We start from the raw sequence: 19,263 nt of genomic DNA on the forward strand, positions 1-19,263 counted from the left end.
ATCTCCATCTCTGGAGATATTTAAGAGTAGGTTAGATAAATGTCTATCAGGGATGGTCTAGACAATATTTGGTCCTGCCATGAGGGCAGGGGACTGGACTCGATGACCTCTCGAGGTCCCTTCCAGCCCTAGAATCTGTGAATGTATAAAACACTGAAAAAACACTACAGCCGTACCTCTTGCCAATCCTCACAAGCTCAACAGGGTTGGACTAGGTCAGTGCTTGGATTGGAGACTGCCAAGGAAACACGAGGGAGATGCAGTTTTAGGTGCTCTTTTGATTAACTGTTGAGCCATTCCACAGATGGCGGGTACTGTTCTGCTAGGGATGTCATCTTTCAGATAAGACATAGAGCTGAGCTTTTTAGTCACATGGTAGATCTTCTAGGTCTCTGAATGACTTGGCCTGCCCCTATGTTCTCAGGATGGTGAGCTATGATGCCACTTGCAGTTGGGTATCAAACTCAGCTTGAGTCTCAAATAAGATCTGAAATTCTAATTCCCAAAATATAGTATATATCCACAGGTATAAATCTCTATATACAAAATCACTATTTTTGTGTAGTTAGGGATAAATGAAGGAGTGGAGGATCAAATTCAATTTTTGTTTCCTTGGGTGTGCTTAGTAGCTCAACGGCTACGGGTCTTGAACTCTAATCTACAGGGCTTTTAAGAACCACTGTGTTCCATCCTGCCAACCAGTGACCTGTTAATAATCACTAGAACTTGACTTGGATAGAAGACTCCAGGCCTAGGATCTCATTAGTGGAATTCTGGGGGTCCTGTTTTGTTCCCTGCTTCTTTTTAAATCAAGCAGAGGAACAGGAAGTTGTCTACGCAACTGAGTTTCCCCTACTTTGGACTACCTCCCCTACGTTACCTGCTTCTACTGCTTGACTTTGATCTCCTGGTAACATGATCCTGCCTGCATCCTAACATCTGATTCTTGGTCTGCCCTGTCTTGAACTCTGTTCTCTTGGCATCTGTCTCCTGTTCTGACCACTTGGCCTGATTCCACATTCCAGTTGTGACAGAGGATTGAGAGATTTAGCAAAAATTCAAATAGCACTAATTCTAGCATCGGTATTTTATTTTATGTTTTAGGCCAGGGATTCTTAACTTCCAGGATACTTCCTCATTTGCAGAGTCTAGAGATGCCCTGTAGTAATTCTAGCTAAATGCAAAGTATATTAATTTTACATTGCAGAACTGTGTTTTCTGACTGTTAAGAGCTATCACAACAAAAGCAGACACGTAAATGTTCATTCCTTTGTATCTCAAGGATGGGTAGTGTTTCTAGCATCTCTATCATAAACCTGCAAAAAAGTGAAGATGGCCAGCAAAAGCACTAGCAAAGACAGAAGCCCACAAGATGTTTCTTGGAAGGTGGTAGCATTCACAAGGAGACATAGCTAGATTGTGGAGCAGGGGTAAGGCAAGGGGAAGCATCACTTTCTCATCAATATCCACCTCTGACCAGGCAGGTTTCCCTCCAAATGGCAACAAGAGGTTCTCTTAAATTTAATTTGAATTTAAAATACATGTTCCCTAATAAGGATGAAGCTATTAGGAGGTAAGATCTTGTCACAGTGGTTGACAGAGAAGTAAATGATTGTACTGGGTGAGCTGGTAATGCTATCATACTTGGGGGTGCAATCCAGACCAGTAAGAGGTTGTATCACTACATGCCCTGCACATCTCATAATGCTTTGCTGTTGTAATGCCCAAACAGGCTGTTATCAGGGACCATGGGTCTCAAACATTGGTCTATAGGGCTCTTTAGAGCTAGCAGCTTCCAACCTGCCAACCAGGAATCTGCTAGCTGTTGTTAGAATACAAGCTGAACTCAAACATAGATACCAGCCCTGGGACCTGATTGGCAGAATGCTGGGAGCCCTCATTGGTCCACGGCCACTATTTAAACCCAGCACAGGTGTTAGAAGTTGTCCATGCAATTGGATTCACCTTGCTCTGAATTCTGTGCTCCTTATGTCTCCTGTGGCTTGAATTCCTAATTTCCTGACCTGGCCTGACTCTGGTTATCGATCCCTGGTTCTGCTTTCAAGTTTCTCTCCTGCTTCTGATCTTCTAGTAACCTGGTCCTGCCTGACTCTTGAATTGTCCTCTGTCTTGCCTTGGACTTTGACTTCATGGTATCTGACCTGGCCTGACTCTTGCTTTGACAGTAGGTTAGACTGACAACATCCTGGTATGAGAGCTGCTCATAAACAGCATGCAAGTCACACCTTGAGTGTTTGTACATAGCTACAGGCCCGGTCCAGCAACTCTGACCCCAGCAGCCTGTTAGTAACACATCCACCACACTCTGGCTTTCAGCAGCTTTTGTTACTCCCTGCAGGGTGATCCCAACACAATCCCAGTCCAAATTTTTCCTAAAAATGTGTGTTCTGCACTGTCCAGCCCTCTCCTGGACAGTTCAGGTACTAGATCTGTTGCCCCTGTAGGGGTCAACATTCAACAGTTTGTTACTTTAAGTAGAGGTACCAAACAGTTCAGTTTAAGCACAACACTGGATTAGTTTTGATTGAAAACAAAACAAGTTTATTTAACCACAAAGAGAGAGAGTTTTTAAGTGAGTACCTGTACAAGGCATTAAAATCAGAAACAGTTACAAGAGAAATAAAGATAAATTATTTCTAGTAACTAAAACTTAATAAACTAAACTTGGTTCAAGGTAACCTCAGGTTAGAACCCCTCCTCAAGTTGAAAGGCTGGTTCCTTTGTCTTCTTAGGTGAAAAAAAAGAGAGAGAGAGAGAGAATACCATTGGGTGTTCTCCCCCACACTTTTATAGTCCAGTCCTTTAAAATGCATTTTCCTTCCCACTGTAAGGACATAAGCATGGAGTCTCATGGTGGAAGAGGTTTCATGTTGTTGTTTGTTAAAATGCAGATCAATCTGTTCCTGCCCCTCTTCACTGCCAAAGAATGGCCACTTGACTGATGATTGCTAATCAACTTTGATGATACCTGGCTAGAGGCCTTAGCTTGTTGTTTGTCTTTGAGGAACAGGTTTATCCCCTTCCCAGACTTGTCTGGTAAACACATTTCAGTCATGATTTCAGCTTATGTTCCTAACTTCACATAGAATGTTGCTATACACATTTCACCATGATATTGTTGACCAGCAAGTTATTAGTATTCATATGATACCTTACAAGGCGTACTCGGCGCAAAGATTATTACAATAATGCACAGAGTCTGAACACAGTGGTGCCTTTGTTTTGAGATACCTGTAAAGATGATGAGACAGTCAAGATGGTGTAATGGAGGCTATGTATATGCTTACGGCATCATGCAGACTACATACACTGCACACACCCCAGCACCAGTTTAATGGGCGAGTTGAATAGACATACCTGAACCCTGGTGGAACATATCCTAACCAATTCGCTACATGTGCCAGCTATGCCTCCCATGTCTACATTGCTACTTTTAGCAGTGTAGTGTTCCTCTGCCTCCCTATTGCTGGAGTCTTCCACTGTCACTGAGAAAGGCTCCTGCAGGTGGGAAAGGCTCTGGCGGGGGGAGGCAGCAGGGAAAGACTCCCCATTGCCAGAGCCTTTGCCAGCTGCCGCATCACCTACAGAACTTTTCACATCCACAAGTAACTTTTTAAGAAATTGTGTTTAATTTAGTAATTTACCATGATTTTTTGACAAACTTTTTCTAAGAAATATCAGAACTGAAAAAAAACCTTTTAAAATGTAAAACAGATTTTCTTTTTCATTTTCCCCCTTTCTCTTTCCTGTCTTTTTCCAGAGGCAAAAAGGAAAAAAAGAAGAAAAAAGTGTGTGTGTGTGGGGGAAACGAATGAAAGGATTTTTTGGCAGGAGGGAGTCATTGGAAGGGGGATTGTTCTTTTTTTTTTTTTTTTTTCAAAATTCCCACACATTTGGGAAAAAACAGACTGTTTCTCTAATTTTTTTTTTCTTTTTGGAAGAAAAAAGTCCTTTTCTATCAAAAATAATTTTGAGGGAAAAAAATCTGATCATCTGTATGTCTAAATCTTTTGGTTCTGCTAAATTGCACTGGAGGTCTTGTGAAAATGGGTTTTCTGATTGGAATTCTGATTTCAGGCTCAGCCACCACCTGCAAGTGTACGGATTAATAGATTTTAAGGCCAAAAGGGACCATAATGATCATCTAGTCTGAGCTCCTGTATAACAAAGGCTATAGACCCTCACCCAGTTATCTCTGTATCGAGTATATAACTTGAGTTAGGTCATGTCTTTTGGAAAGATATCCAGTCTTCATTTATATACTTCAGGTGATAGAGAATCTACTACATCCCTAGGCAAATTGTTGCAATGGGTAAAATTTGCATTTTATTATTAGTCTGAATTTATCTAGTTTGAGCTTCCAGCCACTGACTCTTATTATTCTTTTTTCTACTAGCCCTCTACTATCAGAAATCTCTTCCCTATGTATGTATGTGAAGAAGATAATCAAGTCTTGTCTTAAATCTTCTCTTGGATAAACTAAATAGATGGCACATCTTAACTTTCTTGCTATAAAGCATAATTTCCAGATCTCAAATAATTCTTTCATCTCTTTTCTGGACCCTTTCCAATTTTTCAACATCCTTTTTGAAGTGTCGACACCAGAACTGGACACATTATTCCAGTAATGGTCTCTCTGATGCTGGATACAGAGGTAATATTACGTCCCTACTCCTATTTGATAGTGTTGTGTTTATATATCCCAGGATCATGTTCACTCTTTCTAAGCTACGACACTGCACTGGGAGCTGATATTCAGCTTGGTTACTTACCATTTTTCTTAGGTCCTGTTTAGTGTCACTGCATTCCAGGGAACTGTCTCCCTTCTTGTAAGTGAGATCTGTATTCTTGTATCCTAGATGTATAACTTTGGATTTGGCTATCTCAAAATGCATGGTGTCCAAAGGAACTCACCTTACCAAACAATCCAGATTGATTGTATAACTGAACTGTCCCCATCATTATCTATGCCTCCTCCATTTTTGTGTCATCTGCAAATTTTACCTGAAATGATTTTATATGTTCTTCCAGAATATTGATAAAATATTGAATAACAGTGGGCCAAGAACAGAACCCTTCAGGGCCCCACTAGAAACATCCCTTTTATGATGATGATTCCCCATGTACATTTACTTTTTAAGATCTATCAGTTAACAAGTTTGGAATCCATTTAATATGAGATACATTGATTTTGCATAATGCTTTTTTATGAGAATGTAATGTGAGATTAATTCAAATGACTTATAAAAGTATGAATATATTAAATTAATGCAGTAACCTTTATCAACCAAACTTGTAGTCTCCACATCAAACAATATCAAGTTTGTTTGAAAAGACATATTTTCAATAAAATCATGTTGATTAACATTGATTATACTACCATCATTTAATTCCTTACTAGTTGCATTCCATATCAGCCTTTCCATGATTTTGCCCGGGATCATTTTCAGGGTAACTGATCTATAGTTACAAAGGTTATTTCATTTACCCCTTTTTAAATGTGGACTTAGCTTTTTTCAGTTCTCTTAAACTTCCACAGTGCCAAGATTTCTTATACTTCAACACTAATGGAGTTAGTTGTCTTCTTGGCCAATTCTTTTAATACTCTTGTGAAAAAGTTATCAGGTCCTTCTTTTAACTTTAATAGTGGCTGTTTAACATCCTCTGTAGTTATTAATAGAATACAAAGTATTTTTATCACTGTAAAATGTAAATACATTATCCTTATTTCCAAATACGGAACACAAATATTTATTGAATATTTCTTTTTTCTGCGTCATGAATGAAAATTTTTCCATCTTATCTAATATCAGACCTATAGCATTCCATGTATTTATTCCTCATATTTTTAAGGAGTTTCTTCTTTTCTTATTGACCATACATTTGTCATTAATACTTTTTAGCTTCCCTTATCGAATGTCTGCATTTTCCAACTGCCCATTTGTACTCACTAGTATTAACTTACTCATTTTTCCTTTTGTTGTATTTTTTTGACATTTGAATTGCTACTTTCACTTTCTGTCATCACTATTTTTATTTTTTTTTATTTTTTTTACTAAAGAAGTCTTATATGATTGTAGAACTGGCAGAAGAGAGAAAGGCATTGTAGCTCCTAATAAAACATTGTTAAACAACTCTCAATTATCACTCACATTTTTTATATTTAAATTTTCACTCAATCAGAGGTGTGGAAAACCTGAAAAAAATAATAATTCGGAAAGTTTTGTTACCATTTGTTGTTTCTGCAGCATTAGTTTGATGCTTAACCTCCTGCCTTTTCATTTGGACTCTACTAGATTTATAAAGTATTGTAGCAGGATGCATGTTCAAAGTGTTTTGGTGTAGGAGCGCCTATAGTTATAGTGGTGGTTTTATAACACTTGATAATGGTTAGAAAGTTGTGCTCTGACGACTGCTCATTACCCTAGTAACTTTCTCACTATTTACTTGTTCTTTGTGCATCTGTTTGTTGCATCTACCTGTTGTCTCCAATACTTAAATTATAAGTTCTTTGGAGCAGGGACCATCTTTTTGTTATGTGCGTACAATACCTAGTGCAATAGGCCCCAGTCCATGATTAAGGCCTTTAGGTATAACCACAAAATAAATAAAAATAATAGTTATTTTATTCATGTATTGTAACAGTGCTTGGATTCCTCCTCAGGTTCAGGACCATATTGTGCTAGTTGCCAAAGAAATACATATGAAGGCGAAGATGTGTGCTACCTTTCAAATTATTTTTGCAGGAAAAGAGAGAATTATGTTGTTCTTTCTTACTAATAAGGGAGACAATCAGAGTTGATCAGATACTATAGTGATAAGGACCATGTATTTACCTAGATAGACATAAAGTTTCTTCCAAAAAAAACCAACCAACCAACCAAAAAAACCTAAGGTAAACCAGCCTTGCAAAATAGTCACAGCAAGCTACTTAGCATAGGCCTAAAATCTAATTACCCATCTTCAGTTACCTGCTTCTGAAATGAGCTTTTATACTCCTGCCAGAAAATACTTACCCTTGGTGAGTGACCAGTAGAATTTTACCATGATGAGGTAAAACCTCATCTCAACCTGAGGAGCTAATAATCTGACCACGACAAGACTGAGTCAGATAATGTAGCCTAATGTGCTGCTAATAGTTGTATAGAATACAAAAATGAAGGCTGATCTAGACTAGGTCTACACTTAGTGTGGTGTTTACAGTATATACACTCCACACACCCTAGCTTGGGTATAAATTGCAGTGTAGACAGTAAGGAGCTGCTTAGGTGAGCAGACTACAGATGCACAAGAACCTTAGCGTACATACCCTACATGGCTCTCTACATGCCCAAGCAGTGCCTCCCATGTCTACACTGTTACTTTTAGTGGTGTAGTGTCCGGGAGTGAGAAAAGCTCTGGCAGGGAAGAGGCAATGGGGAAAGGCTCTGGCAGCTCGCCACTGCTTCAGCCTTTCCCCACTGCAGGGCACTCCTGGATCTTTTCCTGCTGCCTTCCCTCACCAAAGCGATTCTCTGCTGCTTTCACTGTGTCACGTAGCTGTATGTACCTGACACGCCACCATCAGTGTAGACAAGGCTCTATGCTGCAGCAGAGGAGGGGAATAGGCTTCGAGACTTGCGCTCTAGAACTCTGATTCTAGGAGCAAGTGCTCTTGAATCTGCAACAACCATTCCAACCCATTCTGGTGTAGTGTTGAAAATCTGTGGCTGAAGGCACAACCAGCCCTCTCCAGCTAAAAGCAAAATGAGCATAGCACAGAGCTTTGTGATGGTAGTGGAGTGGTGAATAATGAGAAAATGAAGGGTTATCATCTGATCTTAAAGATCCTCTTTGGCCATAAAATACATAAAATATCTTAAATATTAATAAAATTGTACAAGGTATTGAAAATCACAATGAAAATAGTTTATTAGTGTCCTTAGTGTGCCTATGACCTATAAAGATCATTAATTTGAAACCTACTAGCCTACCTGATACTGTACAACTTCCAAACCCTGATCTGGCAGAATTGCATTATACGTATAATATTGTTAATAATGTAAAACATAATAGAATGCCAAACAGCATTATGGAAAACAGGAAAAGTAGATAATTATCAGTATTATAATATCCTCAGTACCAGAACAAAGGGCTTAAATGCTATATGGACAAATGAAACTCTGATGATCCATTAATTTCTTCATCTGAGAATGATTACACTATTGGAAAAAATGGATAGAATTTTTGTCTTTAATAAAAAATAGGCTTTTGAGAAAATTAGGAGTGCAGTACAGTAGATTTTTCTCACTTAAAATATAATTTAAATGATTAGAAAGCACTATAATTTTTTTTCAGATCAAGGATGCTTGATTGTCCTTATCATTTGTACTTTTTCTGCATCCCAGCCTATATACTTCCTTATCACTTAACTAGCTAATCAATCACTAGCCTTTTCTTACATTTCAAACGCTGTAGAAGAGTATCTTCATTGAATAGGAAAGGTGGCAGTGTGTTGCCCTTACCCTGAGTCGCCTCTGGTCACTCTATCATCTGGGTCTCCAAAGCTTAAAATAAAGGTATTACACATTTGAATTCAACAGGGTTTTGAAGGTTTGCACAAGTAATATTTATTAAATACTCACTTTATTAGGATTAAGATTGCCTTTAATTGTAGAAATCTTCGGGGGGGAGGAGGGAAGTAATTAAAAAGAATGAACTGAAAATGATACGTTGTGGCAGTGTACATAAGCCATACATGCCTCTAGTGGATCATTGCTTTCATTACACCTGACCAAGTACAGGCTCAGAGAAAAGCACTGAAATTCCTACCACAAAGTGCTTCTTAAAAATCAGCCATGCCTGGCTTAGCCTGTCAATTCATTGTCATACCATTGAGTGAGACACAGTCCTATGAAGTCAAATATCACAAAAGGCACAAACGAACCTTAATTTTTCAAAATCCTCATCTACTTATTTCTTTTTCTTCACTGTGGATTGCAAGCACATTATTAAGCACAATGGGAAAAATTAATTGTGTGCTACCGCCCAACTCTTGCAGCCCCATTAAAATCAGTGAAATTATTGCCCTGTATTTCTGAGAAAGAAAAGTGAAAATTCTTGATCGGTCAATATCAAAACAATATGGGGAAAACATCAGATCTGTGAAGGAGCATGGATGGGCTTGTGTGTAAGACGTTGGACAGGATTGATAAAATTCAGATTTTATTCCTGGCTGTGGCACAGATTTTCTTTGTGACTGTGGACTTGTGGACAAGTTAATTAGGCCTGGTCTACACTGGGCGGGTGGGGATCGATCTAAGTTACGCAACTTCAGCTACGTGAATAACGTAGCTGAAGTCAACATATTTAGATCGACTTACCATGGTGTCTTCACCTCAGTGAGTCGACTGTTGCTGCTCCCCTGTCAACTCTGCCTGCACTTTTGCTGAGCTGGAGTACAGAAGTCGATGGGAGAGCACTCGGGGATCGATCTATCATATCTAGATAAATCGACCCCCGCTGGATTGATCGCTGCCTGCTGATCTGGCGGGTAGTGAAGACATGCCTTGTATCTCTTTCTCTGCCTCCATTCTCTGTCTGTTAAAAAACACAGTAATAATAATTCCCTATTCCACAATGAAATGTGGGCTGTGGCTTGCCCATCAGAAAGAATAAGGTTGCTTTCCTGAGGGTTCCATAACATGTGGAGAAAATGGCTATTTTCCTTTGCATTCAACTACCTATTCATTAGGACTGAACTGTGTCTTTTGGGAACTGATTGTCATTTCCAGAAGGGCATCCCACTGTTGTCCACACGGATGTTTGAGCTTAGCAAAAGGGCATTTACTGGTGCTGAAATATCACTCTTGTGAATTGTAGCAGGAGCAAAATGACGGTACCCACTGGTAGACTCAGAATTGGATTAAGGTTAAACAGGTTACAGATTGATCAAATAGACCCAGATTTATATGAACTTCTCCAAAGAGTAGAAAGGAGGAAGTACTTGGCATATTTCCTGAGAAGTTAGATTTCCTTCCTTTCTCATCATATCCTTGTCTATCCAGTTGTGGAGACCCCCAACTGAATAGGACGCTAAATCACTAAAGTGTTTGATCCTGTTTATATCCTTAACTAGACAGTGGACTTTTTGTTCTCCTGAACTTTGCATAATAGACAGTGAAATTACCTGAAATAAGTATCTTTCTGTAGTTATTTCTGTAGATTTTTTGTTAATTTAGTGGTTATTAGAATTTATTAAAGAGAGCTTCCAAGAGAATAGAAAACTTTCCACGTATGCATGATTGTTAGGGAGGTGAAAAGGTAAATCTTAACATATTTTTAATCAATATGTTCCTGTAGGTTCACAGTGATAATATATCAAGTAAATTATTAGGTGTTACAAACAAGAAGGATGTCCTGTGAAATTAACATAAAGGTTTTTGGTACCACACGATGTGCGAACAGTAAGCTAAAAGGGCAGGGATCATGTTTGTTTGTACAGGACCTAGCACAATGAGGTCCTGATTTATTACTGGGGCCGCAAGGCACAATAGTAATATAAACAATAAATAAAAATAATAATTTATTATTTATATTACAGCATCATCTAGAGGTCTCAGCTGAAAGAGGTGCTGCATCATGCTAGGCACAGTTAAAATACACAGTGAGAGACTTCTCCTGCCCCAAAGAGCTTACATCTAAACCAACATAAGGAGGGAGGTGAAGCAGATGCACAGAGAGATGAAGTTACTTGCCCTACGTCACAAAGCAGATCAGTGGCAGAGATGGCAATAGAACCCAGGTCTCCAAATGCCCTATCCACCAAATTACAGTCCCTTTCAGAGTAGTGCAGGGATAAAATCCTGTGGAATATTTTATCTCTAGATCATTGATTCAAAGCTGATCCAGATTGATAGTGACCAAAAGTCATTAATGGCTGATGACTGTTCAGAGGCATATGTGAAATAACTTGAATTGGACTTTATGCTATTTTGGCACAAAGGCCATCAGCAAAATGATCCCCCTTTTTGGCATTCATAGCAGGGAGGCTATGGATAGATGGATATGGATGAATGGATATAAAGGATGAAGTTCCTTCTCATTACCCCTTCAAGAGTTGATCTTTCCAGATCTTGGGGCTTGTCTACATTACCTGCTGGATCAACGGGTAGCGACTGATCCAGGGGAGTCAATTTATTATGTCTAATCTAGACATGTTAAATGGACCACCAAGCGCTCTCCCGTCGACTCTGATGCTCCACCCGGGTGAGAGGCACAGATGGAGTCGACGGGAGAACATCAGCCGACTTACCACAGTGAGGACACCGTGGTAAGTAGATCCAAGTACGTCAACTTCAGTTATGTTATTCATGTAGCTGAAGTTGCGTAACTTAGATCTATTCCCTCCCCCTCTCTCCCCAGAGTAGACCAGGCCTTGGTTTCATCACGTTTACAGGTCATTTCAGGTGAAGATAGTGGTACTTTTGTCCATTCTTTACCTGTTCAGTAGAACATGCCTTTATGTGTTTTAGAGTCTTACCTTATGTCCCACTGAGTCTTTACTTCAGGCCTAACAAAATTCTTTCTCTTTACCTTTCTCATCATCTTATATTCCAAGATAGTTTTAATTGCTCTCCTCTCTTTACAGTTTCTGTTTGAGATGTGTCTCCTAAAAACGAATTCCATTTTCTTGGTAGAGAGAGTCATCTGGAGAAGGATCAGATAGGAAAAGGGTGAGTAACGTGACCAGAGAAAGTCTGGTTAAATTGAAATAGATTCCAGTCAATAAACTGAAACATTTGTGATTTATACAAACATTTGAAAATTAGAACCTATTAAGGTACAAACCAATATAATTGTGCAGTTTTTAGATGATATGAAAGAAAGGCCCTGTGTAGATGGAAAGCTACTGCTGAATAAGACATTTTAACAAACTCAGATCCACAGAATCAAAAAAAGAATAGGACTTTCTTTTGATCTTAGCTGATCCTTGAAAAGTGTTAATTGAGAAAAGATTACTACTCCTGCAGACAGAACGATACTAGCCACTTGAAATAAATTGGTAGTGCAGTTGTAATCAAGACTCACAGGCTACCATAGGATTAGGTACAAAAGCAGAAAAAATGTTATGATGAAAATAAAACCTACTGAATCAAGCGGCTATAAAAATCCTCTGACCTATTAATTTAACTAACACACCAAAGAAAAAGGAATAAGGTAGTAACTGGGATGTTTTAGAACAAACTCTTAAAGAGCTCTAAAGGGATGAGTGAAGGAATTTGGTAATATAGTTACGGATGTCACATGTAGAACACACTCACACGATATATGTGCATTTGGCTATTCCTGCATAGCCATTATGGATGTCTATTACCAGTTCTGATTTGGATAATTTAGCATGTCACTAAGCTATATTCTCAATATGCTCAAGCTATATTACTCTGTATAATGCATCTGAAATCTACAGAGTTCACCATTAAGAAGTCAGCATGTAGCAACTGTTCTCTTTCATGCTTAAATCAACTGTTGGCAAGATTATTATTTAAAAAAAAAACTTAATAGTAAACACTCTGTTTGCTAGGGTTTTGGACATGTTTTTATTTTTCTTGTCAGCCCCTGGCCTTTAATATTTTTATATAAAAAGACATATCTGATGTTAATTTGGACACTATCAAATCCCTCCTGAGGACTCATTCCTACTGAGACGCCTACAGGAAGTTATCTGACTAATAATGGTGAGACAGATTGGTAATCAGGAGTGGATTTATATTTGTAATTTCTGCAGAATGTTGTGTTGTATTATTAAAATGTGCCCCATTGCCATCTTGACTATTATGTTTGTATTTCTTTCACCTATCTTTTGTCTGTCTGTCTTTTAGACCCTAATTCTGCTAACACTTATGCACACGGTTAACCTTAGTCAATGGGATTACTCACATGCTGACAATTAAACATATGTTTTAGTGTTTTCTGGATTGAAATCTTTGATTATTAGTTCTTCAGGGCTGGAACACCCTTTCTCTGTGTTATGTGGGTGTTACCAGAAGCAAATAATTTGTTTTTGTAAATTCTAAAACTTTCACGGACTATATGTGGGAAAGGAATACTTAAGATGCACTCTGGCTTCTTACTCTAATTATTTCTTATAGACCCTCATGCTCTTTCCACTTGATTCAAGGTAAATAACTTTCAGCAACACCAAACACACATGCAGGGCTGTAAATTTATAGAGCCAAATTTTCAAACACAAACTTCAAGTTTTGCAGTATCAAATTGCAGGCTTAAATAACTCTGGGTGCACTGTTGCATCAGTAGTTATTTGTAGGTATGACTTTAACATGAGCCCAATTGCATCTTGACTACTTTAATTTTTTGTTGTTTTCTAAATACCTGTTTGTACTTTTGTCTAAATTAGCTGAATTACACATGCAAGTAATTTTGAACATGGAACTGTGCCCACTAAAAAAGAGTCATGACTGGAATGAAACTATCTATCCCCTTTGGGATAAATTTTGTGCTCATTAACCCCATGCAATCTGATTTAAATTATGGGTGTACCTGAGGGCAGATTCTGGAATATTTATTGCCACAAACTCCCAGCTAGAGACAGCATCTTGACTTACAGAAGTTAGAGATGGAAAAACATCCATTAGGTCCATTTGTCCAATCCACATAGGTGCAGATGAGTGCCCTAACCACAGGACTATGGAGTCAGTCTCTCCTGTTTGACCTTCTATAAATAATTAATTATTCATTGATCCAGAGAGAGAGAGAGAGAGAGACTGATTCTATAAATAGGTCCTGCCTGAATCAGAGTAAGAAATTGAACTTGGACCTCCTACAATGTGGATGAGTGACCCAATCTCTAGACTATTGGGTGTGTGTCACTCATCATAAATTCCATTCTGGAGCTGGAAATCTTCCTGATGAAAATTTTGTTTTTGCAAAAAGTTTCAGATTTAAAAAAATGGCATTTTTCTGATGAAAAAATATTTTGTCAGAAAATTCCAGACCAACTCTTGTTATGACATAGACTTCTACTTCTGTAGTCACTCTCTTGTCTTTCAGTGTTCTTCCCCCACAGTAATTTCTCATGCATAAATTTATTTCGCCCAGGATGTGTACAAGCTCCTGTGTGTTGTAGGCACATGTGCAATGTGATTTGTATTGCCAGGTTGATATATTTTGCTATCTTCAACCATTCCTATTTGGCAAAATGTTCACTTTTCCTGTTGCTTTTATATAGTGTAAGAGGCATTGCACGATAACTTTCATGCTGAAACATACTGATAACATCAATGAAAGCATGTTAAGTCATCTACCTAATTAAATAGCAATTGGCCTTAGCCATTACTCATTATGGTGTAGCTTTTTGTCATTCTGTTTGATGCTAAAGGATGTTCAGTTGCTTGTAATTGATAAAGAGGTTTCATCTGTGGTGGTTTCAGTCTAATGAGCAAGGCAATGAAGCCATATTTGATTTTTTAAAAGGGTAAAAGATCTTTATTTAGGTGAAACTATGGGATAGTGGTTGGGGTTATACAAATCCCTCAAGTGGAGAAAGAAGTTTTCCTTTGATCTTAGTTGATTTTCATAAATTGTTAATTGAGGAAAGATTGCTACTGCTTTAGATGTAACAATACAGACCCATTCACAAGGAACTACTGGAATAATGTGTTTGTATCTTGAGTCACAGACTAGAAAAAGGGGAGGAACAAGCACAAGAATAGCCGTCAAAAATCATCCTTTGCATGTTGCTTCTAACATTTGCCAAACACAATGGGAGCATTTGACGGCAATCATTGAAACTACGTCAGATAGCCATTGCAATATTCATAGGTCACCATCTTTGAGACAAAGTCCGCAAGGGAGCTTTGAAGAAGACTTTTATTTTAATTTAAAAACTTCATCTCTAACATATTAATGAACCTGGCTGGAAATGATGTGTAATTCACATTACTTTAGCTAAATCAGTAACTCAAGTGGTATGTGAGAGGAAGCAGAAATGTCCTGGTTGACTTCCTTTGAGTCAGTTTAAGAGAATGGAGGAAGAGAGCAACAGAACTTGGCCTGACACCAGAGTTTATCAGAGGTATATCTAACAGGTACAGAAAATCAAAAGCAAGGAGATCCTCTTCCCCTTAATTTGTGGAGATGTTCCTACAGATCGTAATGGGTGATGTCAGAGAGCTCTAAAATGAACACACAGACTGAGATGTTAGGAAAATCTAGGCTGTGGAAGACACTAACAGCAAAACAAGAGAAACACCAAATTTTGAAGCTAGGCATAGATTACTCATATTGAAATGACAAGGAGGTTGTAGAAAAGTTGTTTTTGTACTGAAGCTCAAGAACACTTCAGATGAATGTCTGTAATCTGAGCATGTCTTCTAGCTTTGGGAAACATCACACAGTAACAGCCACCACACATTTGTGAAGCTTAAAAGGACAGGGAAAAAGGAGTCCTCTGCCAAGGATCTAGAGATCAAAGAAGCTATGAGGGGCTTACATATACTGGGACAGTTCAGAGCTAAAGGGTCCACTGCTACACAGATCCTCTACTACTTCCCCTCCTTCTATGTATGGTGGAGGGGAAGGAGCCATGGAAGCTGATATCTTTCTGAAAATGGAGTATAACAATGCTCTGTAACCAAGGGAAGAAGCTTCCCTATTCCTCACCCCTCTCATTCATGCTGTGCCCAGGCAGAGCCCCCAGTACACAGCCCAGCCATTTGAGCTGGGCACTAGAAACAGGATTTTGATCTATATGCATTTGGGTGAGGAAAATGCTTAGGCCAAATTCTCTTTTGTGGTTCTGCAGAGATAAAGGATGGGGAAAGTCCCCTACCTGGGGTGAAGATTATTGTTTCCTTATACTCCTTTTGGAGAACAGTTTACACTAAGCAGAAGATGACTGAAATGTGATGAGAGCATTCTTCAATGAAGAAATTCTATCAGATGAGCTGAAAAGAAATGACTTGCTTAGTACAAGGGGAAAATGCTTAGGAGAGTAACATGATTGTCTTGTTTTCCAGATCATGGATTTGCCTTGCTTGAGGTGGTTAAAAGCCTTAAATTACCCACTGAGAGAGGATGACTGGGGCTCTTCATGCTGGACTGAGTCTGCTACAATGACAGATTTCTAAAATTTCAGGATTTGAAAGATCTTCATAGTGTTCTAAGAGTGGCAACTCAGCTGGCTGCAGAGGAAGACCGAGAGGGAACTGGAAACCTTTTAAAAAAACTTTATAATTTTTCATAGAGATCAAAATAGCAATGCAGCTGTATAAAATAGTGGGAAACAATAGAGCTTCTTCAAAAACACAGGGGATGCACAACATCAGCATCATTTACTACAGTATACAAAGGTCTGCTGTAAAAAGATGTTAAGAAATACTTTGACCTTGGGATCATCACAACCACAATAATGACAATACAAAAAATAGCCAGTATGCAATACAAACATTGCTGTGTTTTTGATGTAAATTGATAGTTAGTATAACTGGCTGAAAAACAGAATTTCTGTCCCATGAGAAATTCAGAGAGTTTGAAATGTGATTTTCGTCTTGGATTAGAACAAAAAGACAAAACATTGGAAATTTTTGTGAAACAAAATGTCTGAAATATTATCAAAATATTTAGTTTCAATAGTCAACTTGATTCTTTTTAGCATTTATATAACATAATACCAAAATGTAATATTTAGATAATTTTCCATCAAAATGTAGATAAAATTGATAAATTCCCATGAAATGTTTTGATTTCAACTAACCAACATTTTCTGACAGAAAACTTCTCTTGGAAAATTTTCAGTCAGCTCTGAAAATTAGTTTTGTTTTTTTCCCGTAAACTCAGAGCCACGCTCTGGTTCTATTGAAGTCAATGGGAGTTTTGGCTTAGGACTCATTGGTATCAAAATTTGGCTCATGGGACTCTAACCAGACTGTGAAGATAAGCCTGCATTCCTTACTTAGGAGAGGAAAAGGAGTCCAGGAGAGCTGGCTGTATTTTAAAGAATCCTTATTGAGGTTGCAGGAACAAACCATCCCGATGTGTAGAAAGAATAGTAAATATGGGAGGTGACCAGCTTGGTTAACAGTGAAATCCTTGCTGATCTTTAATGCAAAAAAGAAGCGTACAAGAAGTGGAAGATTGGACAAATGACCAGGGAGGAGTATAAAAATATTGCTCTGGCATGCAGGAGTGAAATCAGGAAAGCCAATCACACTTGGAGTTGCCACTAGCAAGAGATGTTAAGAGTAACAAGAAGGGTTTCTTCAGGTATGTTAGCAACAAGAAGAAAGTCAAGGAAAGTGTGGGCCCCTTACTGAATGAGGGAGGCAACCTAGTGACAGAGGATGTGGAAAAAGCTAATGTACTCAATGCTTTTTTTTGCCTCTGTCTTCACAAACAAGGTCAGCTCCCAGACTACTGCACTGGGCAGCACAGTATGGGAGGAGGTGACCAGCCCTCTGTGGAGAAAGAAGTGGTTCAGGACTATTTAGAAAAGCTGGATGAGCACAAGTCCATGGGGCGGATGCACTGCATCCGAGGGTGCTAAAGGAGTTGGCAGATGTGATTGCAGAGCCATTGGCCATTATCTTTGAAAACTCATGGCGAATGGGGGAGGTCCGGATGACTGGAAAAAGGCTAATGTAGTGCCCATCTTTAAAAAAAGGGAAGAAGGAGGATCCGGGGAACTACAGGCCAGTCAGCCTCACCTCAGTCCCTGGAAAAATCATGGAGCAGGTCCTCAAGGAATCAATTCTGAAGCACTTAGAGGAGAGGAAAGTGATCAGGAACAGTCAGCATGGATTCACAAGGGCAAGTCATGCCTGACTAACCTAATTGCCTTCTATGAGGAGATAACTGGCTCTGTGGATGAGGGGAAAGCAGTGGATGTGTTATTCCTTGACTTTAGCAAAGCTTTTGATACGGTCTCCCACAGTATTCTTGCCAGCAAGTTAAAGAAGTATGGGCTGGATGAATGGACTATAAGGTGGATAGAAAGCTGGCTAGATCATTGGGCTCAATGGGTAGTGATCAATGGCTCCATGTCTAGTTGGCAGCCAGTATCAATGGAGTGCCCAAAGGGTCGGTCCTGGGCCGGTTTTGTTCAATATCTTCATTAATGATCTGGAGGATCAGCAATCTTGTGATTAACTGCATCTAGGAGCATGGATGACACTAACCCTCAGCAAGGGGTAGAAAGACACTGACAGAGATAGGGATAGGGGAGATACAGAGGACCTAGACAAACAGGGGAGAGGATTAGACAAATTAGAGGATTGGGCCAAAAGAAATCTGATGAGGTTCAACAAGGACAAGTGCAGAGTCCTGCACTTAGGACGGAAGAATCCCATGCACTGCTACAGACTAGGACCGAATGGCTAGGCAGCAGTTCTGCAGAAAAGGACCTAGGGGTTACAGTGGAGAGAAGCTGGATATGAGTCAACAGTGTGCCCTTGTTGCCAAGAAGGCTAATGGCATTTTGGGCTGTATAAGTAGGGGCATTGCCAGCAGATCGAGGGATGTGATCATTCCCCTCTATTCGACATTGGTGAGGCCTCATCTGGAGTACTGTGTCCAGTTTTGGGCCCCACACTACACTGCAAGAAAGATGTGGAAAAATTGGAAGGAGTCCAGCAGAGGGCAACAAAAATGATTAGGGGGCTGGAGCACATGACTTATGAGGAGAGGCTGAGGGAACTGGGATTGTTTAGTCTGCAGAAGAGAAGAATGAAGGGAGATTTATAGCTGCTTTCAACTACCTGAAAGGGGGGTTCCAAATAGGACGTAGGCTGTTCTCAGTGGTAGCAGATGACAGAACAAGGAGTAACAGTCTCAAGTTGCAGTGGGGGAGGTTTAAGTTGGATATTAGGAAAAACTTTTTCACTAGGAGGGTGGTGAAGCACTGGAATGGTTTACCTAGGGAGATGGTGGAATCTCCTTCCTTAGAGGTTTTTAAGGTCAGGCTTGACAAAGCCCTGTCTGGGATAATTTAGTTGGGGATTGGTCCTGCTCTGAGCAGGGGGTTGGACTAGATGACCTCCTGAGGTCCCTTCCAACCCTGATATTCTATGATTCTAAAACTATTATTATCCTTAATACTTATTCTTAATTTTATGCATCAAAAGATTTAGATAAGTATAATACAACCAGCTTTGTGGGGAGTTCTTTATACACCTTCAGTTTTAGCATCCAGTTGATAAATGTTTAGGCCTCTGGTTCATAAACTGTGGTCCATTGGTTGTTGGTGCT

Source organism: Chelonoidis abingdonii, chromosome 1 (genome assembly GCF_003597395.2).
Source record: "Chelonoidis abingdonii isolate Lonesome George chromosome 1, CheloAbing_2.0, whole genome shotgun sequence".
In the NCBI taxonomy this organism is placed as follows: domain Eukaryota; kingdom Metazoa; phylum Chordata; order Testudines; family Testudinidae; genus Chelonoidis; species Chelonoidis abingdonii.